Raw genomic sequence first — 24,866 nt, 5'->3', positions numbered from 1 at the left:
AGAGAAAAAATCCTAAGAATATCATTTAACAGAAATATAGAGACAATCTACGGACAGAAAGACTTCAAAGGTAACACGATGTCAATAAAAACGTATCTATCAATAATCACTCGCAATGTGAATGGCCTAAATGTGCCCATAAAACAACACAGGATTGCAGATTGGATAAAACGACAGGACCCATCCATATGTTGTCTACAAGAGACCCATTTTGAACCTAAGGATACACACACTGAAAGTGAAGGGATGGAGAAGCATCTTTCATGCAAATGGGCCTCAAAAGAAGGCCGAGGTAGTGATTCACATATCAGATAAATTAGATTTTAAACTAAAGACTGTAATCAGAGATACAGAAGGACACTACATAATTCTTAAAGGTTCTATCCACCAAGATGATCTAACAATTGTAAATATCTATGCCCCCAATATGGGAGCAGCCAATTACATAAGAAAACTATTAATCAAGATAAAGAGTCATATTGATATGAATACATTAATAGTAGGAGATCTTAATACGCCTCTCTCAGTAATAGATCATCGAAGCAGAAAATTAATAAAGAAATAGGAGCATTGAATGAAACATTGGACCAGATGGACCTCATCGACGTATACAGAACATTCCACCCTAAAACAACAGAATATTCATTCTTCTCAAGTGCACATGGAACCTTCTCCAGAATAGACCACATACTGGGTCACAAAGCAGGACTCAACCGATACCAAAAGACTGACATTATTCCCTGCATATTCTCCGATCACAATGCTTTGAAACTGGAGCTCATTCACAAGGAAAAGTTCAGAAGGAACTCAAACACCTGGAAGCTAAAGACCACCTTGCTTAAGAATGCTTGGATCAACCAGGAGATCAAAGAAGAACTTAAACAATTCATGGAAACCAACGAGAATGAAGACACTTGGGTCCAAAACCTATGGGATACAGCAAAGGCAGTTCTAAGGGGGAAATATATAGCCATCCAAGCCTCCCTCAAAAAAATGGAAAAATCCAGAATACACCAGCTGTCTCTACACCTTAAAGAACTGGAGAATCAACAACAAATCAAACCAACTCCCCACGCAAGAAGGGAAATAATCAAGATTAGAGCAGAGATCAATGAGGTAGAAACCAGAGATACAGTAGAACGTATCAATGAAACTAGAAGCTGGTTTTTTGAAAGAATCAATAAGATCGATAAACCATTGGCCACACTAATCCAAAAGAAAAGAGAGAAAGCCCAAATTAATAAAATTATGAGTGAAAAGGGAGAGATCACAACTAACACCAAGGAAATAGAAACAATCATCAGAAATTATTACCAACAGTTATATGCCAATAAGCTAAGCAACCTAGATGAAATGGATGCATTCCTGGAAAACTATAAACTCCCAAAATTGAACCAGGAAGAAGTTGACAACCTGAATAGACCGATATCTAGTAAAGAGATTGAAGCAGTGATTAAAAACCTCCCAAAAAACAAGAGCCCAGGACCTGACAGATTCCCTGGGGCATTGTACCAAACTTTCAAAGAAAAAATAACACCAATTCTCCTGAAGCTGCAGAAGGAAAACTTCCAGACTCTTTTTATGAAGCCAGCATTACCCTGATCCCCAAACCAGGCAAAGACCCTACCAAAAAGGAGAATTTCAGACCAATATCACTGATGAATATGGATGCAAAGATTCTCAACAAGATCCTAGCAAACAGGATCCAGCAGCACATTAAAAAGATTATCCACCATGACCAGGTGGGATTCATCCCTGGGTTGCAAGGATGGTTCAACATTCTCAAATCAATCAATGTGATAGAACAAATCAATAAGAGAAGAGAGAAGAGCCACATGGTCCTCTCAATTAATGCAGAAAAAGCATTTGACAAAATCCAGCATCCGTTCCTGATTAAAACACTTCAAAGTATAGGGATAGAGGGAACATTCCTGAACTTCATAAAATCTATCTAGGAAAGACCCACAGCAAATATCATCCTCAATGGGAAAAAGCTTGCAGCCTTCCCGCTGAGATCAGGAACACGACAAGGATGCCCACTCTCACCACTCTTGTTCAACATAGTATTAGAAGCTCTTTGAAGAAGAAGTCCTAGCAATGGCAATCAGACAACAAAGAGAAATAAAACATATCCAAATTAGCAAGGAAGAAGTCAAACTCTCTCTCTTCGCAGATGACATGATTCTTTATATGGAAAACCCCAAAGACTCCACCCCCAAACTTCTAGAACTCATACAGCAACTCAGTAACGTGGCAGGATACAAAGTCAATATACAGAAATCAGTGGCTTTCTTATACACTAACAATGAAAATACAGAAAGGGAAATTAGAGAATCGATTCCATTTACTATAGCACCAAGAACCATAAGATACCTGGGAATAAACCTAACCAAAGAGGTAAAGGATCTGTACTCGAGGAACTACAGAACACTCATGAAAGAAATTGAAGAAGACACAAAAAGATGGAAGACCATTCCATGCTCTTGGATCGGAAGAATAAACATTGTTAAAATGTCTATACTGCCTAGAGCAATCTATACTTTTAATGCCATTCCGATCAAAATTCCACCGGTATTTTTCAAAGAGCTGGAGCAAAGAATCCTAAAATTTGTATGGAATCAGAAGAGACCCAGGAAATGTTGAAAAACAAAAACAAAACTGGCGGCATCACGTTACCTGATTTCAAGCTTTACTACAAAGTTGTGATCACCAAGACAGCGTGGTACTGGCATAAAAACAGACACATAGACCAGTGGAACAGAGTGGAGAGCCCAGATACAGACCCTCAACTCTATGGTGAAATAATCTTCGACAAAACAGGAAAAAATATCCAATGGAAAAAAGACAGTCTCTTCAATAAATGGTGCTGGGAAAACTGGACAGCTATATGTAGAAGAGTGAAACTCGACCATTCTCTTACACTGTACACAAAGATAAACTCGAAATGGATAAAAGACCTCAACGTGAGACAGGAATCCATCAGAATCCTAGAGGAGAACATAGGCAGTAACCTCTTCGATATCAGCCACAGCAACTTCTTTCAAGCTATGTCTCCAAAGGCAAAGGAAACAAAAGCTAAAATGAACTTTTGGGACTTCATCAAGATCAAAAGCTTCTGCACAGCAAGGGAAACAGTCAACAAAACAAAAAGGCAACCCACGGAATGGGAGAAGATATTTGCAAATGACAGTACAGACAAAGGGCTGATATCCAGGATCTATAAAGAACTCCTCAAACTCAACACACACAAAACAGATAATCATATCAAAAAATGGGCAGAAGTTATGAACAGACACATCTCCAATGAAGACATACAAATGGCTATCAGACACATGAAAAAATGCTCATCATCACTAGCCATCAGGGAGATTCAAATTAAAACCACATTGAGGAATCACCTTACACCAGTTAGAATGGCCAAAATTAGCAAGACAGGAAACAAGGTGTGTTGGAGAGGTTGTGGAGAAAGGGGAACCCTCTTACACTGTTGGTGGGAATGCAAGTTGGTGCAGCCACTCTGGAGACCAGTGTGGAGATTCCTCAAGTAATTAAAAATAGAGCTTCCCTATGACCCTGCAATTGCACTGCTGGGTATTTACCCCAAAGATACAGATGTAGTGAAAAGAAGAGCCATCTGTACCCCAATGTTTATAGCAGCAATGGCCATGGTCGCTAAACTGTGGAAAGAACCAAGATGCCCTTCAACAGACGAATGGAAAAGGAAGATGTGGTACATATACGCGATGGAGTATTATGCCTCCATCAGAAAGGATGAATACCCAACTTTTGTAGCAACATGGAGGGGACTGGAAGAGATTATGCTGAGTGAAATAAGTCAAGCAGAAAGAGTCAAGTATCATATGGTTTCACTTATTTGTGGAGCATAACAAAGAACATGGAGGACATGGGGAGATGGAGAGGAGAAGGGAGTTGAGGGAAACTGGAAGGGGAGATGAACCATGAGAGACTATGGACTCTGAAAACAGCCTGAGGGTTTTGAAGGGGCAGGGGTTGGGAGGTTGGGGAAGCAGGTGGTGGGTAATAGAGAGGGCACATATTGCATGGAGCACTGGGTGTGGTGCAAAAACAGTGAATACTGTTATGCTGAAAATAAACAAATAAAAAAAATAACAACAACAACAAAAAGATTAACTGCTGTGGTCAATTTGAGTCTTTCTCTATGACAATTATCAGAGCTTTTACATATTTTTCATCTCTCTCCCATGAATAAAATGGCAGGTTGGTAAGTAATTAGAGGAAGAAACACTGGAAATGTTTGAGACTTCAAATTGGGTTCTTAAATTATTAGTTGGTTAGACACAACATCATTGGAAGGTCCTGCAACATTCAAACATCATTCACAGTGTGTCTACATTTATTTATTCTGAAGCTTTAAATATTAACCATTTTGTTATTTTTATATCTACTTTGAAGAAAAAGAAAATTTCATTGTCCCTCCCCAAATTGGATTTGGGCTTGGAGATTAGTTAATCAGGTTTTAAGTCAAGTACTTTGTCTAAATGAACATTGCCCAGACCAAGATTTCGTATATAACCCCTCTGACAGGTACCTGGCTGGAATGTCCCAAGGTGGGAAGGGAGTATTAATACTTCCTACCCAAGTTGACCCTTTACCATAGGATGTTACTATATTGATTTCCATTTTGTTTTTGTTTTGTTTTATGATTTCAATTTTTAAAATAATTCTGTCTCTTTTAATAATTATCAGACTATTTTATTGGATAATTTGATGTGAAAGACTTTGGACTTTAGTTCTCTCCCTCTAAAAGTGTTTGTGCTTATATGTGCATTGTACCTCAATAAAGCTGGAAAAAAAGTTTGTGCCTCCTCTTCCACTGAGGTCAGATAATGCCGTTTAGAATTGTGTCTGAAGTCTGTCATGCTTGATCAAGTACTGGTTTCAGTTATAAACAAGGAAAGATAGTTTCCTTCAACCATTCCTCACTGCCATGCTGTTTGGGCCTTAAAAATCCAGAGGCTCATGTGGACACTCTTCATGTAATTCAGACAGAAGTAAATCTCGTTAATGCAACATTCTGGAAAGTGTTATGCATTTCTGTTTGTTTTTTTGTTTTTCGTTTTTTTTCTATCTCAGCAACAAACTTTTGATCAAATTGTTTGATGGTGCTCAGCCAGTTCTTAATATTTATTTATTTGAGAGCATCAGAGAGGACGAGAGTATGATAGGGAGGGGCAGTACGATTGGGGGAGGGGAAGCAGACTCCTTGCTGAGTAGGGAGCGCTGCCTGGGGCTGATCTCAGGACCCTGAGACCAGATCCCAGCAGAAATCAAGAGTCAGACATTCAACTGACTGAGCCACCCAGAAGCCCCTCACCTGGTTTTTACAACAGTTTATTGCAATAACTGAAGCAGGTCATTTATTAAAGAGTATCACAACACCAAAATGTCATTTGCTGAAAATGATTGCACACTGTAGGATAAGGATAATTTACTATTTATTATACTTTAAGTAAGTAGAAATATACACACAGAACACTAACAACTATCCAGTACACTTAGGCTAGGAAATTTCTAATTCTTTCTCAATAGAAATGGATGAAAACTTTTTCAAGTTCTGCTGATTCATTTCTTTTTTTTTTTTTTTAAAGATTTTATTTATTTGAGAGAGAGACAGTGAGAGAGAGCATGAGAGGGGAGAAAGTCAGAGGGAGAAGCAGACTCTCCAAGGAGCAGGAACTCGATGCGGGACTCGATGCCAGGACTCCGGGATCATGACCCGAGCTGAAGGCATCCGCTCAACCAACTGAGCTACCCAGGCACCCCTGCTGATTCATTTCTGAGTGTCTTACCCAAATTCTGGCTCCCAGGTCTGAGTGCTGATTTATCATGTTTAAGAAAATTCCAGAATAATAAAATTCTGGAATAAGAGATCTTTATCTTTTCATCTTTCTAGTAGTCATTATCAAGTGAATCCTGTTGAAATTTGCTCTTTTCATCTTACTCTGCATAATGCTGGCTCCTGCCATGCTACCACCCAGTGTCTGCTGCTGTGTGTTTGCCTGGCCTTGAAGTTCCTTCTGATCCAGGTCCTAGTCTGTGTTAAATGTCTGCCAGTCTTCTTTATCCTCTGATACGCTCTCTTCTTTCCTGACTTTGTGTATTTCATATGATGTGGCAATGAAGGGATTGCCAATGAAGACATTTTAAACACACTTTGGTGGAATCACTTCCTGATGGTAGTCCAAACTCATTATAGCTTATCTATTCCTCCAGCTCCTACCTTTCACTCAGTAGTGAAATCAAGCTACCAGAAGACTTCTCATATGACAATGTCAAACATTTTCCCCAGCTACAGGCTCTTTTTTATGCAAGCTGCCATTAGACATGTATTTGCTGAGTTGGTAAGTAGAGTTCAATCAATAAATGCTTATTTTCGATACATTGGCTCAGAAAAATCAAATAGAAAATTAAGTGACTAAAAATAATAGTTCTTACAAAGGTTTTATAGCATATTGCAAATAAAGGCATTATATTTTAAGTATATCAAGGACAATATTTTTTCCAAGGTCATCCAAGCCCATGATGATGCCTTAACTTTATAATTTTACAATGCTTAACATTGTGTTTTGTACTTAAAGTTACTTAATAAGTGATTACTTCATGGACTATTTTATGTATGTTTCCTATGTGATACCTAGTTCCAATACCTTGACTACAGTAAGCATTTGATAAATGCTAGTAAAGAATAAATTAGTGAATGAAAAAATTAATTTTTCATAAATGCTTAGCTGTCATTGTATTCATACAAGCATATAGACATTACCAGAATATATTGAGGTGTGATGGTTTTTCAATGTAAAATGCCATAGTATCATTTAGGCAAGTCCCTCAGTCTCATTGAACTTGATGTTTTGAATTCTGTAATGTCTATGGTAATCTGTTGTATAATTCTCAGGTACAAGGAGTGCAGTGGGCAGGGTTTCACTGTCCCTGACATTCCCGATTTATCTGTAGGTAGTTGGGTGGAGGAGTAAGAGGGAGGAGAACTACCTTTCCATTTCACTCTGTAAAGGAGGTTCCTGCTTCCATCTGGGACTAGTAGCAAAACAGTGCATCATTTATTGAACAAGTTTATCTCTCTTGGATGTCAGAGAGAATTTTGATTTATCAAATGCATGTTTTAGGGCTATACACAAAAGAAAGTATACCAGAAATTATTTCTCCAGGCTGTTTACCCCAAAAAATTAAAAAATAAAAAATTAAAAAATTGCAAATTGTGTTTCTATGTCAGTATTTCCCATACTGTAAATTCTAACATCTTTATCATATGCCTCTTAAACTGATTCAAGTTTAGAGAACACTATGAAAAGAACTCAGGCTCTTTATTTGTTTTTCTCTTAAAGTTCATTCAATTCATGAAGGGTATTCCATCAATAGGGGGTAGATCAGAACTCTTCCTACATATCCCACCACTTTGGAGGGAACCCTTAATGGCTTACTGTTGAGATTATAACTTGCCCAAACACTTATGGAGTGTGTAATTTAACCTGGCCCAATGAAGATCCTCATATAGCATAATGAGGCTTTCTTTGAAATTAAGCAAAAAGTAAAGATTATTTCAATGTTAAATTTTGTCTCCAAAGAATTAAAAAAAGGAACACCCACTAATTTATTATATGATATTAAAACTAGAAAATAACCAGTATGAAAAGGAAAAATTACTGACAAATGTCATTCATGAATACAAATGTAAAATTAGTACACATAATACTAGCAACTGAATCCAACCAGGATTATCTTAAGAATGAAAGAGTAATTTACCTTAAGAAATCTGCAAATGTAATTCACCGTAATAAATACAGAGGTTGAAAACTACCATCTTATTAGATGCAGATCTTCTTAAGATTCTCACTCTCCCTTTCCCTCTACCCCCCCAAAAGTAGCATTTCCTTTAAAATGAAGAATAAAGCAAAAATGTCCACCAGTGTTCATTTTATTCAGGATTGCTTTTGAGGTACTGATTAATGAAATAAAATAAAATAAATAATTGAAAAAGTAGAAACCAAACCTTTCCTTGCAAATGGCATGATTGTCTACATTTGAAATGATCTTCCTCCTCCTCTTCCCAAAAATAAACATTTACAGGAGAATCTAGACACGTAAACTACTAAAGAATAAAATATATATAGCAAAAATAAGCAAGACCTTCATGGAAAAATGGTATAAGTTATTGGAAGTTTTTAAAAGGGAAACCAATTAAGTGAAGGTGTATACCATATTCATGACTAGGAAGATTAAAAATCCTGCATTATCAATTCCTTACAAGTTAATCTCTATAGATTGATTAAAGGAAATCAAATCAAAATCCACAGGAACTCAACAAAGAGATTCTAAAATGTATGGAAGGACTGAGGGGCAAACATAACCAAAATTCTCCTAAAGAATTAAGAAGGTTGGGCGCCTGGGTGGCTCAGTGGGTTAAAGCCTCTGCCTTCGGCTCAGGTCATGACGCCAGGGTCCTGGGATTGAGCCCCACATCAGGCTCTCTGTTCGGTGGGGAGCCTGCTTCCTTCTCTCTCTCTACCTGCCTCTCTGCCTACTTGTGATCTCTCTCTGTCAAAAAAAAAGAATTAAGAAGGCACATGCTCTTCCTAATATGAAGACTTACAATAAAGCTATAGTAATTGAGTTTATGGTGTTGGTGCTGGGACAGAAGAAGAGACTTTGGAAGCAGAATTAAGAGCTCAGAAACCAGACCTACATATTTGTGGTCACTTGATTATGCTATAGGTGGCATTGTAAATACCTGTGGAAAACTAACTATTCAATAAATGGTGCTAAATCAATTATATATTAACATAGAAAAGTTGAAATTTGGTCCTACCTATACCATACAATAAGAAAAATAATTCCATAAGAATTAAAGACTTAATCTTAAAGGCATAGCTTTTAGAAGTTTTTGTAAGGGAATATCTTTATGAACTCAGGGTAAGGAAAATTTTTTTAAACAAGACAATAAAAAGTGTGAGCCATAAAATGTTGATGGATTTTAAACAAGGCAATAAAAAGTGTTAGCCATGAAAGTTTGATGAGCTTGACAACATTAAAATTAGATATTTCTGTTAATAAAATTACCATAAAGATAATGGGAAAACAATACCTGCTCTAGAATAAGGTATTTTCCATACAAAGAAACAAGAATGCATTAGAATTGCAAATAAATAAAAATCTTTGGCAAAAAAATATTCAAAAGAACTACGAAGAAAAGACGTGGATAGTCCTTTCACAGAAAAGGCAAATTAATGGTTAATAAACGAATGAAAATATGCTAAATTCTATTAGCAATCTGAAAAATCTAAAATAAAACTATAAAATGATGCCATTTTATAACATCTAGATTGATGAAAATTAAGAAATCCAGTAGTAGCAAGCCCTGCGGGAGATTTGAAGTCCTAAGACCAACGACATACTGCCAATGGGAGTGTAAATTGGTATCACCATCTTAGAAAAGAATTTGACATTATCTCATAAAAGTGAACTTGTGAATATTGTGGCCTAGTCATTTTCTTTCCTGAGTCAAGAACTTAGAAATATCCTTACAGTTTTGAAGTATATTCAAATGATGGAATATTATTCAGAAATAAAAATGAATCATCTACAACTATAAACAAATGAGTTGTAGATGTAAGCCAGTTGCAGAAATCTATATAAACATGATACCTTTTTTAAAATAGAAATCAAATTACATAGGACAAAACCAGGCACAATGGGTAGATGGATGGATGGATGGATGATGGATGATGGATGGAGGGAAAGATGGATGGATAGAGATATGACAGATACATAGATATAAATATAATTAATACGGTCTCATAAGACTGTTTTGCAATGACAATAAAATCAGAAACACAAACCTTAAGGTAGTAGATACCTCTGGTGGAGGGAAAATTAATGAAGAACAGAGATAAATGCACAAGACTTAGCTCTATTTAGCAAAAACAAACAAACAAACAAAAAAAAGATGATATTTCTTAGCCGTTCATCATTCCTTTTTCTTTTTTTTTTTCAAAGATTTTATTTATTTGACAAAGAGAGACACAGAGAGAGAAGGAACACAAGCAGGGAGTGTGGGAGAGGGAGAAACAGGCTTCCCACTGAGCAGGGAGCCTGACTTAGGGCTCAATCCCAGGACGCTGGAATCATGACCCGAGCTGAAGTCAGACACTTAATGACTGAGCCACCCAGGCGCCCTCATCGTTCCTTTTTCACTAAATATTTTTCACTAAATGTTTTTTAAAGCTTTCTCTTTCAAAAGGTGATAGGAGATGGAAAAGAGAGACTGTGCGTCAGCACTCAAAAAATGTTCCTATTTACTTCTCACAAGAAACAGTAAGCTACATACTACATTATTTATTCTAGAGATGAGAAACTAAAGCCAAGAAAGTACACAGTTGACCTTTGAACAACATAGGGTTTACGGCTGCCAAATCTCCACACAATCAAAACTCTCCATAGAATTTTTGACTGCCCCTAAAATACAACTACTAATAGGGTACCGTTGACCAGACTTACCACTAACAATCAATTCACACATATGTTGATTTTACATGTATTATATACTGTATTCTTATAGTAAAGTAAGAAAATGTTATGAAGAAAATCATAAGGAAGAGAAAATGTATTTAAAGAATTGTAGTGCATTTATATAAAAAAAAATCACACTGAAGTGGACCCGTTTTGTTCAGGGGTCAACTATGATTATCTGTATGATATCACATAGTTCTAAAATGGCAGAGCTCCATTTGGAATTCACATGTGCTTTATGAAGGGCCATTTTTGTAGCAAGTGATTCAATTATATCATGTGATATTTAATTATTATCCTTTAGAACCAAAGGACATTTTTCCCTGGGAAGAGGAGGACTTTCAATTTGCTTTAATCAAGAAACTAAACTTTTTATAAAACATAGTATGAAGTAAGATGACCTAAATGTTAAGTGGGAGTTATCCACATATTGAAATAGACTGACACACCACCTCATACATATATGTGTGCTGCATAGATTTTGAGTGATAGAAATAACAAAATTCACCACCAGAATTAAATTTAAAAGGTAAAGTCTGGTATCAGAATCATTGCAACCAATACCTTTTAAGTTATAAGAAATAGAAAGATTTCACATCCCTTTTGAAAACTGATTTTAAAATGGTCTCAATATTTGTGGGTCCATAGATCTTGCTCTTCTTCATGATATAACCCTTTGTGTAGAACATTTCAGTTTTTAGTGACAAGGCACCTTTACAGCAAGTTATCATATTCTTTGAAGTAGGTATAAATTTGAACAAACAATAGGTAACGATTCCAACGATTTTTGAGATGTCGTTACATTTCCATGAAAAGAAGCATCCCTCTCATCTTGTTCAGTCATTACCTGCTTTATTGAGGAGCCGTTAGTGTTCTGCAGATATTGTTCTCACATCTGAGACACAAGAGCAGGCATTCCAAACATCTCCAGGTTCAGGAAGATATTTAATAGTCTTGGAGACAGTGAGATCCACCTGATAGCAAATTCTAGAAGTCCTTTTTTCTTTCTTTCTTTCTTTTTTTTTTTTCTTTAGAGTCCTTAATTCTGGCATGAATCCTGCAGACAAGGAGCATCCTGGATGTCTCTCAGAGCTTGGACTTCTGTAAGCCATTCCCCAAGCAATAAGGTGCTCAGTTCCCATTATCATTAAGTAGTTATAGGAAAAGGCAGTACTATCCAAGGTATCTGTCAAAAGCATTGTTGTTTGCTGGGTGCTTAAATAGTAAAGGATGGCGGATTCATTCATGGTTCTGCCATGAATCTTTATTCTTTTCCCATTCAGAATGGGAAAAGCTCTTCCCACTTCGCTCTGGATGTTTGCAATTCATGCTGAGAGTAGCAGTTCATTCTTGGCAAGGCTCACCCATGGGCTTGGATTACATAGCTCCTGTGTAGCTGGGGTCTGCACAGGAGGGCAGGCTAACATGGAGTGGTGGAGGTGGGCCTTAATGGTCTGTTCAAGCTTTCTCAAAACTGATCTGCTTACCCAGGGGCCCTGAAAACTAAAATATTGCAGTCATTTTGGCTGGACTCTTACAAGGGGTTGTATGTCTCTGCATAATGAATGATGCTCTCTCCTTAGTCAATTTCTAATAAATCCAGAAAATACCCAGACCTCAGCCTTGCAAACCATACCCCTTCTCAGAATCAACCAGCTGAATATTGATTCCCATTGGAATAAATACTTTTTAAAAGACCAGACCTGAATCTTAGAGGTGTATAAGCTATTCCATCAACTCTTACTTTCTTGTAACCTTTACTAATTCTTTTGCTTTGGTGACATGGACATACATATCGCTTCTCGGCCTTTTGGCTAAGATCAAGTGTGGTGACATGGACATAGAAATAGAGTTAAACTTTATGTATATAATTCTCTTTTATGGGAATTTTAAGGAAAGAAAAGAATTGGAAGTTCCTTTTTTATTCCTCTTACCCATTTTTTTTTACATGTGTTTACCTGAGATCCATACAAGATCATAAGCTCCCAAAGGCTGAGAGTATATTTTCTTTTTTTCTATTCTTCTCACATTGCACCATGGCTGGCACATGGTTGGCACTTAATATGTATATTATGAAAGAAAAGCTTAACAAATTGATTTATGACCTTACTGCAATCTTATAGCAATTCCTTAAAATAGGTCTCTTTTAAGTGTCCTGATAATTATAGAAACTGGAATCTTAAAGTTAACATGCAAGCAACAAAGAGACATTGCTGAAATTAAGAAATCTCAAAAAAAAAAAATAATGACTGGGAGCTTGTCCTCTTATAAAATGCTGGATTACATACCCATAGCAAATCCACTGATTGCTTAAATAGGAAGTCCTAGAAAATTGTCTCAATATATGCATCTAATTTGACATTGATCATTCCCTCTGGATGACTGAGTACTTAATTTGCTAGATCAAACATTTATGACAGCCTTGAAAACTACAGACCTCGAATATTGGCTTTTCTATTCAAATGAATAGAAAAAAACTAGAGATTAAGTGTAACAAAGGCAAAAACTCTGAAGTGTTCAGTTATATGCCACAAGCCAAAGGAAACACATGAGTCTTCTTGGACATTAAACACCCCATACAAATGCTGCAATGCCAGTGAAATTGGTTGTAAGTGTTCAATTTTCTTGAGATGGAAAACAAAATTTTACAGTATGCTGAATGGATTCAACAATACCTGTTGCCCTAGCACCAGCTAGCTTTATGGCCTGAAACCTGTAACTTTTGAGCCAATACCTATCAAGACCAACTCTTGGGGAAGTGGCAAAGATCCTGGTGTGACTGGAAATAGCTCCATGGACCCACATGTCTTCCATACTGGAACATTTTACTGGGTTCTGCACACTTTTACTCTTAAACCCTGCACAGTTCAGTTTGGCTCTGATTGCTTCCAGATCTCTCCATCTCTTTTTCCCTAAGAGCCAAGACCTCTATCTGCTATTCCCAGTATCTAGTTCTAGCTTACTAACTTACTAACTAGTTGATCTTGAGCTACTTAATCTCAATTTTAATTTTTAATCATAATTTTAAAATGATGATATCAATTCATAGGACTATTATAAGGATTAAATGTAAAGTACTTTATACCGTGCCTTACATATAGCACACTCTGTATCAATGGTAGACACTGCTGCTACTAATAGTCCAATATGGACCGACCTCTACCTACAATCCATCTTCAGTTATCACCTCTGACAATACATACCTATTGTTCCTTCTATACCCTCATTGGTGCAAATATTTTGAATATCAGTGCCAGCCAAGATTAGATTAGATGATCTGGCCTTTGAACACCTGATTTGCAAAGCTGGCCAACCAACAAGAAACCCAGCCTTGTTGGTTGGCGTCTTTTTTTTTTTTTTCCTTACTTTCCTTGCTTGTCAACCTATAGATAAAATACCACACAATGATAGCAGGTAAGTGAGAATGTGTTTTATGGACCTGGGTTGCAGGTGAATTTTGTCAATCTAACATCCATACAAGTGTGGTAGTAATTTACCATGCCACATAAAGGCATAAAAGAACAATAATGACCATCTCTGGATCTGAGAAACTCAATGAGACAATCTCCTTTATTCTGCAAAAGCCCACAGGGTTCATTCCTCCCTCTTAGCAGACCCTCTAAGTCTTCTGGCAAATAGTGAGTGTATGGTAGTTTCTCTGCCCTACACTCCGAAAGCCCTGGTTTGCTGCCCTGATGCTACTGATGGCCAAAACCAAGGTGGGTATCACCTCAGGTTTATATTTCCTTAGAGAAATTGCTTTTTTAAAATTTATAGTGTTCACACTACTTTTCAGTGACCCTTTTTCCATTGTAGTTCACATTCTCTGACTGAGCTCTGGAAATTCTCTCTCTAGCCACCCATAACTTTCCTCACCAGCTTCCCCAATGGTGCTGGTGTGCAGTGGGGAGAAGATGCTCTCCTTCAGTGCTGTAGTACCCTGGTTCCTTTTTAGACATGTTCACCATCTTACAGCCTCTTCTTCAGGAACAGGCTCTTCTGTGTCTGCTGAGATTTGGGGTAATACCAATGGCCATAAACTGACTCATGCAGCCATCACCTGTAGCCTTCAGCCTCATGGAGTAGGTTAAACCCACCTCTGTCTTGCCAGACATAGAGAACCGGACACTAAGCAGTTTCTTTATTCTTTTCTTGTTGAATGTAGAATGAATGGATTCTTCTCACCAAGAGTTAGCCTGTGCCAGAAAGGTGAATCTGTGGACACTGCTTTTTTCCTACCCCTGGAAGAGTTCCTTGCTTATGCTAGGAACTCTGAGATGCTGGGGGCATCCTTGTTCCAGCTGCCCATCCTTGCTTAAAATTTTTGTCTTCATACTGATGGTTGGAGGCTGTGGAATCAAAATGTTTCTCTCTCTCTCTCTCTCCTTTTAAGATTTATTTATTTATTTGACAGTGAAAGGGCATGGAAGGGCAGAAGGAGAGGGAAGAGAGAATTTTGAGCAGACTCCCTGCTGAGTGCAGAACCCCATGTGGGGCTCTATCTCACAACCCTGAGATCATGACCTGAGCCAAAACCAAGAGTCAGAAGCTTAACTGACAGAGCTGCCCATGTGCCCCTCAGAACGTTTCTTTAAGTCCTGTTTTTCAAACTCCTTTGAGCCCACAGAAACAAAAGTTTCACTCAACATTCCTTTTTACTATGGGCAATGCTTTTTGATATTTTCTGTTCTACTCTACTCTTTTCCACCCTTTAAAAATAATGGCCACAACCCACTACATTGATTTTTTTTTAACCCATGAATACGTCAAAACCCACAGTTTGAAAAATACTGAACTTATTCATGGAGAACTATTGACATTCTGCCATGGTCTCTTTAGTGAGGGCACTTATGTCCACTTCATAGAGACATTCCTGATCACTGAATCCCAAATAGGTCATTGATGATACTTTTTGTCATAGAACTTTGTTATTTCCCTTCATAATGTTTGTAGCAATCCGTATTCATGTTGCCCATTTATTTATGTCCTGATTTCTATCTCCTTAAAATGAAAATCCACAAAGGCTGAATTTGGTCTTATCATCACTATTCTCTCCACACAAAATCCCTAGCACAGCTTAGCTGAATTGTTGAATTAACGAATGGAATCTTCACTACATGCGTATATACAAGGAAGTCTGATTCTTGGGGCATTTTGGTTCTTTGTCCGTTTCACTTACTTGAGTCTAGCTAATTATACTATTTTTTTTGAAGGAGGGAACTTCTTTTCATTTGAGGACTATAAGGTGATTCATGCTATGGAAAGAGTAGAAGCCCAGGAGCTTCAGAGATCAAGGCAGCGGATATAGGAGACTGTCTTTTAAGGGCAACATCATGAGATTAAATCATCTATACTCACTGTTCAGCTTCCTAGAAAAGAACATCTGATTGGCTAAACTTGTATCTCATGTCCTTGTCTTGTGTAGGAGAGGACAGAGCACTTTCTTGAAGGTGATATTACATATAATGCAGTGATGCTGTATACTTAGTTACTCAAAGAAAAACTGATGCTCTTACCAGACATAAGACTATATGGTCAAAGCCAATGAGGTCCACTGTGCACATGTTTTTATGACTGCCATTCTTGCCAGAATTAACAAGGACAGCCTGGGTGTGATGGTGGCCAAGGACCTCAGATAATATTTCTTAATCTTTTAAACCCTTTACTTCTTCAAATATCCCTGTAACTAATAGCTCTCCCATGGAGATCTTCTGTTGTACTGTGATTTTGTATTTGTTTTATTATTAATCCATTTATTGAAAAAGTATTTAAGATGCCATATTTTGTTTAGTAATAAATGAGGCACTTTGGAAATTTATAAGGTAAAAATGGGACATGGTACTACCCTCTAGAAATTTATAGTCCAAATGGGAGTCAGGACACTTGACATGTTCAGTAAGTGATTATCAAAATTTGTAGTATAATGATGGCATTTCTTCTATGTTACATTTCTGGAAAGCAACTAGAATTCTTCCAAGGCATTTCTGGGAAGCAGCTGAAATACTTTTTAATTCTTTGAAGTAGAATGAAAAATATAGTTGTTTTCCTTCACTCTAAATCTCCTTGGACAGTTGTTTGAATTGTCAGTTTATTTAATATAAGGATAACGTAGAGAAAGACATTCAGGTTAAAGGCTAGATTTCTGTTGTGGGCATTTGGACAGGTATTGTGACCTTCCATCGGAAGGTAATAGACTTTGCGGTGTGAGGAGAGACAGTGGGGCTTGGTGTGGGACATGATAAAGTTAAGCTCCTTGATCTTCCACTGTGCTTCTCTTTACTCCACCTGGGAGGAATGCATATCTGTCAGTAGAAAAAGAAGGAATCAAAGGCGAGAACGAATCTAAAAGAAATGGTTGAACTAGCAGAAAAAAGTATTTAAGCTCATTTACACTTACTTAGTGAAACAGAAAGACACCCCCCCCCATTAACTGAGTCCTATGTAGCAAACCTTAGAAGTAAAAATGTGGATAAAGTTCAAATAAACAATATGGATAATCATATTTGTGTCTTGAAAGTATGTTTATCTTTCTCTATGAAAATACATACAAATTTCATAATGTCAATTCTAGAATTTCCAAACTAATGTATTGAGATAGCAAATGAAAGGAAAAAATATTTGGCCATTGTGTAATCTATGGGACTGACTCAAGGATTTTGTCACATAACTAATTTCAGTCTCAACTGTGTCATTTGCTTTTAATTATTCTTGATGCTTCACAATTGATTGGGGCTACAGAATCCTTTAAAAATAGGACTTCCCAAAGTGTGCTGCATGGAAACCTAGTTTCAATATAGGGGGGTGGGGGGGGAGAGAATGGGCCAGGAAAGTACTGGGGCAAACAAATACACATGTTTACTTCTCAAGAGCATTTGAGAGTCGCCAAGGTCGGAAGTAGTTCTACTTCTGAAACTTATTTAACAACCCTTTCTTTTCTCTTTCTCTACAGAGAGTCATAAAGGTTTATCACTGTGTGTAAACATTTTGGAAAATGCTAGATTAGATTATCCAAATACAGCTTTGTGGTATTTTCTCATTCTACAAAAACACTGTTTTTCAAGTAATGGCATTTACCATCTATGATTTCAGAAGCCCTGAAGGGGCTATCAAGCCACTTTAAAAAAAATAAGAACGAGGCATTTTCTGATACTGGTGAACTATCAGTTATGATATTAAGTAGTATGATTACAATATAAGGTATCATCCTAGTGAATTTTTTTAAAGATTTTATCCATTAGAGAAAGAGAGTATGAGAGAGCAAACTTGTATGCAGGGGAGGGGCAGAGGGAGAGGGAGAAGCAGGCTCCCTGCTCAGGAGCCTTATGTGGGGCTCAATTCCAAGACCATGGGATCATGACCTGAGCCGAAGGCAGATGCTTAACTGACGGAACCACCTAAGGCGCCCCCAACCTAGTGAATTAAATGTGATAATATAGTACTTACTAGTACGTTATAAATATTTCCAATACAACATGTTTAAAACTTACTGTACTCCTCTCCCTAATTGTTGATCTTTCCCTGTGCTTCCTTAACCTATACAAGGAATACCTATGTCTCATTTAGGATGTATGCAACATAAAGTACCACTGTGTGAGTATGCATATTCCACATTTCACAAGCTTGAATGACCCCTACCTTCCTGTTTGGCTATCTTCTATTTTGGTAGGGTATAGTGCATTTCAACTCACAATTTACGCTTTTTTTTTTTTTAAAGATAATTATTAATTCTTCAAGTCAAACAGTTACTTACAGAGAGGCCCCCGAGTTGTATGGCACAATTGTAATACTAGACTTCAGGTGTCATAGATTATGTCATGAACTGTATGGTGTTCTCTGCCTCTTAACCTTGCTTGTATTTCTTATAGCCTAAATGGGATCATTGTTATCATTGATCCCATTATAGTGAATTGGAACAAATGAGAGGACTAATGATACTCCATGCCTAGAAATGTCTATGGGACAATTCTCTTCCTATGGAGACAGAGGGTGAGTTTAGCAATGAACCACAATGCTACTTCCTAGATTCATGTTTTCCTTTTGGTCATATCCCGCCAGAGCCAAAGGCTGAACTATGCATAAAACCATCACATGAATATATACACATCAAACTGGTTCCTGCATAGTAACTGGTTGTTTTGAATAAATTACACTTCACTGTGTAGTGCTGACAATTGTTTTTCTTCAGAGAGTGTTAGAAAAAGGCACCACCAGGAAGTGAAAGTGGATACTCCACATGGATGTATTGTTTTAATGTCTCAAGCGTTTTGGTCTATTTGCTTTTTTAAAGCAGGAAGTCAGTTTTGCTTTGTAAGAGGTGAAGCAAAACAAGAGGCATTTGGTAATCAGAGTTGGCAGGGATGGATTAAGGCCACAGTCCTAGAACCCATGTCTCCATATGAACCAGATAACTCTGCCCTCTGTCATGACTATCTACTTTGCATCCACCAATGACTGTGGTCCACTAAAGCTAAAACAATCAGGATAGTAACACTTAAAAAGTGTTCATCAAAATGCAGCCAATAACCTCAACATGCCCTGAGGGGAATGGGTCAGTATCATCTTTATATGCAAACATCAGCAAAATATAATTTATCCAACAATTCATGAAATGAGACAGGAAAAGCAGGAAATGTGCTTTAAGGAACTTCAAAAATTAGGGCAAGAGTATAAACCTTTCCTCGGATCTATGGGAATCACGCATCAATTCATGGAAAAGAGAAAATGCACACCCAGTAGGGTAATTGAGCATAGAAATTAGGCTGAAGAAGAAATTTTGTTAAGTGTGAAATTGCAAGAATGACAAAGATGGGCTTTCATATAGCCCATGATCTATGAAATGATTGTCTACTCACAGAATAAAACTTTTTTACTCCAAGTGTCGAGAAGAATGGCACCTGTGCTGAAACTAGGGAAGGAGAGATGCCTCCCACTGGGTGAAAGATATGTCTTCCCACCTCATTTTTTAAAAGATTCCTTCTAGGTTCCTTCCTTTTTCCTCAGAATGCCCAGTGTTCAATAAATCATCTAGGATGGCCTGTCTTACTTCCTGCATAGCTGCCACCTCTACCTTTCTCACCGTGCCCACTGTCACTGCATTAGTTCAGCCTCCCATCATTCTTACCTGGACTACCAAAGTCACCTTTGAACAGATAGCAGCCTGTGCTCAAGATAGCACATACCCTCCCCAATGTCCATAACCCCCTCCCCCTCTCCCAACCCCACCTCCCCCCAGCAACCCCCAGTTTGTTTTGTGAGATTAAGAGTCATTTATGGTTTGTCTCCCTCCCAATCCCATCTTGTTTCACTTATTCTTTTCCTATCCCCCTAACCCCCATGTTGCATCTCCATGTCCTCATATCAGGGAGATCATATGATAGTTGTCTTTCTCCGATTGACTTATTTCACTAAGCATGATACCCTCTAGTTCCTCCACGTCGTCGCAAATGGCAAGATTTCATTTCTTTTGATGGCTGCATAGCATTCCATTGTGTATATATACCACATCTTCTTTATCCATTCATCTGTTGATGGACATCTAGGTTCTTTCCATAGTTTGGCTATTGTAGACATTGCTGCTATAAACATTCGGGTGCACGTGCCCCTTCGGATCACTGCATTTGTATCTTTAGGGTAAATACCCAGTAGTGCAATTGCTGGGTCATAGGGTAGTGCAAAAACAATGAATACTGTTACGCTGAAAAAATAAATAAATTTAAATACTGAACAGATCGCAGCCTCCGACCTCCGTTTCAATCCATCTCAGCAGAAGACTTCTACTGCTGACAGAGTGATCTTTCCAGAACACAAATGTGATTTTCATCCTGTAATTCAGAATCCTTTATTGGTGATTCATCCCCTTCAAGAGAAAAAAGAAATACATGTGAGGATTTTTTATCACCTTGCCCCTCCAATCTGACTGCTTCATAAAATAGACTCCATATACCTGGCTCACTCTTACTTTGCATACTTTTGGAAACAGCTCATTCAAGAGGCCTTTCTGGAATTATCCAACACCATCCACACTCCCAGGGTGTGGCAGGAGCCCTCCACCTTCTGCTAGACCACCCTGTACATCACTTTCTCTGGGCATTTATCACGTGTATCATGACTGTCTATTTTCTTAGCTATGTCCTTCTCTAGACCATGAGCAACTCTGCCATTTGAAAGACTTCAACTAGTTACTGATATTATTGTTATATGTTAATGTTTAAGAGTCTCACTACATGGTGCACAAAGACTTAAGTATTTTCATTTATTCAATATACATAATTTCCAGACCATGATTTCATTCAATAAATAACCACGGAGGGACCAAGGCTGGTCCAGTATTGATGGTGTTGCCCCCATTTGCTTGCTTCACCTCACAATGACACTAGAGAGTAAGATGTACCATTCCTTTCTCATATGAGGAAAAGGAGGTCTTCATTTGGACTGAGGTCCCCGAGTCAGGTCAACAACCAGGTCTCAGTCCAAACTCACCTGCTCTCTCCATTCCTCCCGACTCACTAGTTTTATTGAGAAATAATTTACACTTGTCACTGTAGAGGTTCAAGGTGTAGAGCATGATGATGTGAGTTACATACATATATTGTGAAATGATGACCACAATGGTTGTTTAGCTAACATCCATCTTCTAATATAGATACAATAAAAAGAAAACAAAAACAAATTTTCTTCTTATGGTGAACTCTTAGGATTTACTCTCCTAACAACTTTTCTGTATATTAAACAACAGTGTTAACTGTAGTCATCATGTTGTATATCATGTCCCAGATACTTATTTATTTTATAAGTGGAAGGTTTGTGGCTTTTGAGCACTTTCTTCCCCTTCCTCCTCCCCCCTACCTCCCACTCTGGTAGCCACAAATCTGATCTTTTCTATGCATTATTTGTTGTTGTTTTAGGATTCCACCTATAAGTGAGACCACACAGTATGTGTTTTTCTCTGTCTGACTTATTTCACATAGCATAATGCCTTCAAGGTCTATCCATAGCCAAATGTATCACTTACCATGATGTCTTTAAAATTCATCCATATCATCAAAAATGGTAGTATTTCCTCATTTTAAAGTCTGAAGAACATTCCATATATATATATGGAATGTTCTTCATATATATATATATATAAAATCTTACACATACATACATATATACACGTATATGCACACACCATAACTTCTTTATCCATCTATCTACTGATGGACACTTAGGTTACTTCCATGTATTGGCTATTGTAAATAATGCTGCAATGAACAAGGTGGCATTTTTTTTTTTGACATTGTGTTTTCATTTCCTTAAGATAAATACCCAGAAGTGGAATTGTGGGATTAGTGGTTGTTCTAGTTCTAATTTTTTGAGGATCCTCCATCTGTTTTCCATGGAGCCTGCATCAATTTACATTCCCACCAATGGTGCACAAGGGTTCCCTTTCCAGCACATCCATGCCAGCATTTGTTATCTCTTGTCTTTGTGATGATGACTAATCTAATGGTTATGAAGGGATATCTCCCTATAGTTTTGATTTGCATTTCCCTAATGACTAGTGATGTGGGGCTTCTTTTCATATACATGTTGGCCTTTAACATACAAGCATACCTCAGAGATATTGCAGGTTGGGTTCCAGACCAATACAATAAAGTGAATATTGCAATAAAGGGAGTCAAATGAATTTCTTGGTTTCCCATTGCATGTAAAAGTTATGTTAATATTATACTGTAGTCTATTAAATGTTCAATGGCATTATGTCTAAAAACACAGTGTATGTACTTTAATTAAAAATACTTTATTGCTAAAAATGTTAACCATCATCTGAACTTTCAGGGAGTGGTAATCTTTTTGCTGGTGGAGGGTCTTGCATCCTTCATGACTGCTGACTGATCAGGATGGTCATTTATGAAGTTTGAGGTGGCTGTGGCAATTTCTTTAAATATTACAACAATGAAGTCTGCTGCATCACTTGACTCTTCCTTTCATGAATGAGTTCTCTTTAGCATGTGATGCTGTTTGACAACATTTTAGTCACAGTAGATCTTCTTTCGAAATTGGGAGTCAATCCTTTCAAACCCTGTTGATGCTTTGTCAGATAAATTTGTGTAATAGTCTAAATCTTTGATTGTCATTTCAACTATCTTCACAGCATCTGCCTCAGAAGTAGATCCCATCACAAGAAATGACTTTCTTTGATAATCCTTAACAAGCAACTCCTCATCTATTAAATTTTATTATGAGATTATAGCAATTCAGTCACATCTTCAGTCTCCACTTCTAACTCTAGTTCTGTTGCTATTTCTATACCATCTGCAGTTACTTCCTCTACTGATCTTGAACCCCTCAAAATCATCAGTGAGTATTGGAATTAACTTCTTCCGAACTCCAGTTAATGTTGATAGTTTGGCTTCTTCCCATGCATCAGAACTGTTCTTCATTTAGTATGGTGAATCCTTCAGAAGATTCTAATTTACTTTGCCCATATCCTTCAGAGGAAGCACTGTATATGGCATCTGTGGCCTTACAAAATGTATTTCTTAAGTCATAAAGACTTGAAAGTCAAAATTGCTCCTTGATCCACAGGTTGCAGAAGGTACATGAATCTCACTGTATATGTCTGTCAGAGCTCCTCAGTGACCAGGTTAATTGTCCATAAGCAGTGATTTTTGAAAGTAATATTTTGGTTACAATTTGCTTGAAATGTCTTTTTCTATCCCTTCTCTCTCAGTCTATGTGTGCATAAGGCTAAAGCAAGGCTGTAGTGGGCAGAATATCATTGGGTCTTTTTAAAAATTATTTATTTATTTGTCAGAGAGAGGGGGGAGAGAGAAAGCAGAGGGAGAAGCAGGCAGAGGGAGAATCAGGCTCCCTGCTGAGCAATAAGCCTGATGTGGGGCTTGAACCCAGGACCCTGGGATCATGACCTGAGTGGAAGGCAGATGTTTAACTGACTGAACAACCCAGGTATCCCTGGATCTTATTTTTTTTAATCCATTCAGCTCTTCTATGTATTTTGGTTGGAAAATTTAACCCATTGATGTTTAAAGTAATTATTGAAAGATAAAGACTTTTTATTGTCATTTTGTTATTTCTTAGTTGTTTGGTAGATCCGTTGTTCCTTTTTTTTTTTTTTAAATCCTGCTGTCTTTTTTGTGTGTTTTGATGCCTTTTTGTGTCATTATGCTTTGACTTCTTTATTATGTTCTTTTGTTTAATTACTATAAGCTTTTCTCTTATGGCTATCATGATGCATACATAAAACATCTTAAAACACCCTATTTTAAGGTGATAACAACTTCAAAAGAATTTGCAAATTGTACATTTCTACTTCTTCTCCTATATTATAGGTTATTGTGGTTATAGTATGCATATTTTTGTATACTGTATAGCTAATAACAGTTGATTGTAGTTTTTTTTTTTTTTTTACCATGCTCATTATTTTAAAAGTTTTCAACTGGAGTTGCAAGTGCATTATACACCACTATCATAGAATTATAAAATCTAACTCTAAGTATATATTTACTATTACCAATGAGTTTCACACTACATTTTTAGGTTTTTATGATATTAATTAGCATCCTTTTACTTCCTCTCAAAGAACTCCCTTTAGCATTTCTTGTAAGTTCTGCCTGGTGGTAATGGACACGTTTAGCTTTTTGTTTGTTCATTTGAGAGTCCTTGTGTACACATTTGAGTAATGGGACTCCTCTTCCAGACTCTGGTTTACTTTGACAGAAACAGATCTTCAACAGTCAACTTAGTCTGTGTTTCTGGGTGTGTTTGCTGGTAATGTACCAGGACAGGTGGTGCCTGCTATTATGGTCTATTTTTGGGTGAGGCAACTGTTTGAGCTCTGAGGTTGGGGATGGACGATATGTGACTAGCTGAGAATAGTCAGATAGAACTGCTGGCTTCATTCCTATACATGAAGCTGCATGATGAGCTCTGTGGTTGCCTGGATTCTCTGTCTAGGCTCACTAGAGGATTGGGACTGGGTACTATATCAGTAGTAGATGGAATATGAATCAGTTTCCCTGCTTTGGTAGAGCGCAGGATGAGATCTATGGCATGTACAGCTTTTATGGGAATCAGGCAAGAGTTTGCACTGAATTCCCTGATCAGGTGAGGTTACCAGTTTTGCTCTATAGGCTGTGCTTTCTGTTCAAGTGGCACTACATATAGGGCTGTTGAATGGGCTCTGCAACTCCTTTTGTGTTCTGGTTAAGTTCCCTGGTCAAACAGGCTGGAGGCTATGTTCAGCAATGAGCAGAGGTATGAATTAGTTTCCCTGTCTGGGCACAGTGAGAGAAATA

The 24,866-nt window shown here is 37.5% G+C and overlaps 1 protein-coding gene and 1 pseudogene across 5 annotated transcripts in view; both read left to right on the top strand.

Moving 5' to 3' along the window:
• XKR4 (XK related 4) overlaps positions 1 to 24,866 on the top strand; it is a 455,755-nt gene that overhangs the window by 123,835 nt on the left and 307,054 nt on the right. The gene's annotated exons all lie outside the window — the stretch shown is intronic.
• Positions 12,361 to 12,502, top strand: LOC123927680 (annotated as a pseudogene).

The sequence above is a fragment of the Meles meles genome, chromosome 1 (assembly GCF_922984935.1).
Source record: "Meles meles chromosome 1, mMelMel3.1 paternal haplotype, whole genome shotgun sequence".
In the NCBI taxonomy this organism is placed as follows: domain Eukaryota; kingdom Metazoa; phylum Chordata; class Mammalia; order Carnivora; family Mustelidae; genus Meles; species Meles meles.
This window is presented reverse-complemented; position numbering and strand designations above follow the sequence as displayed.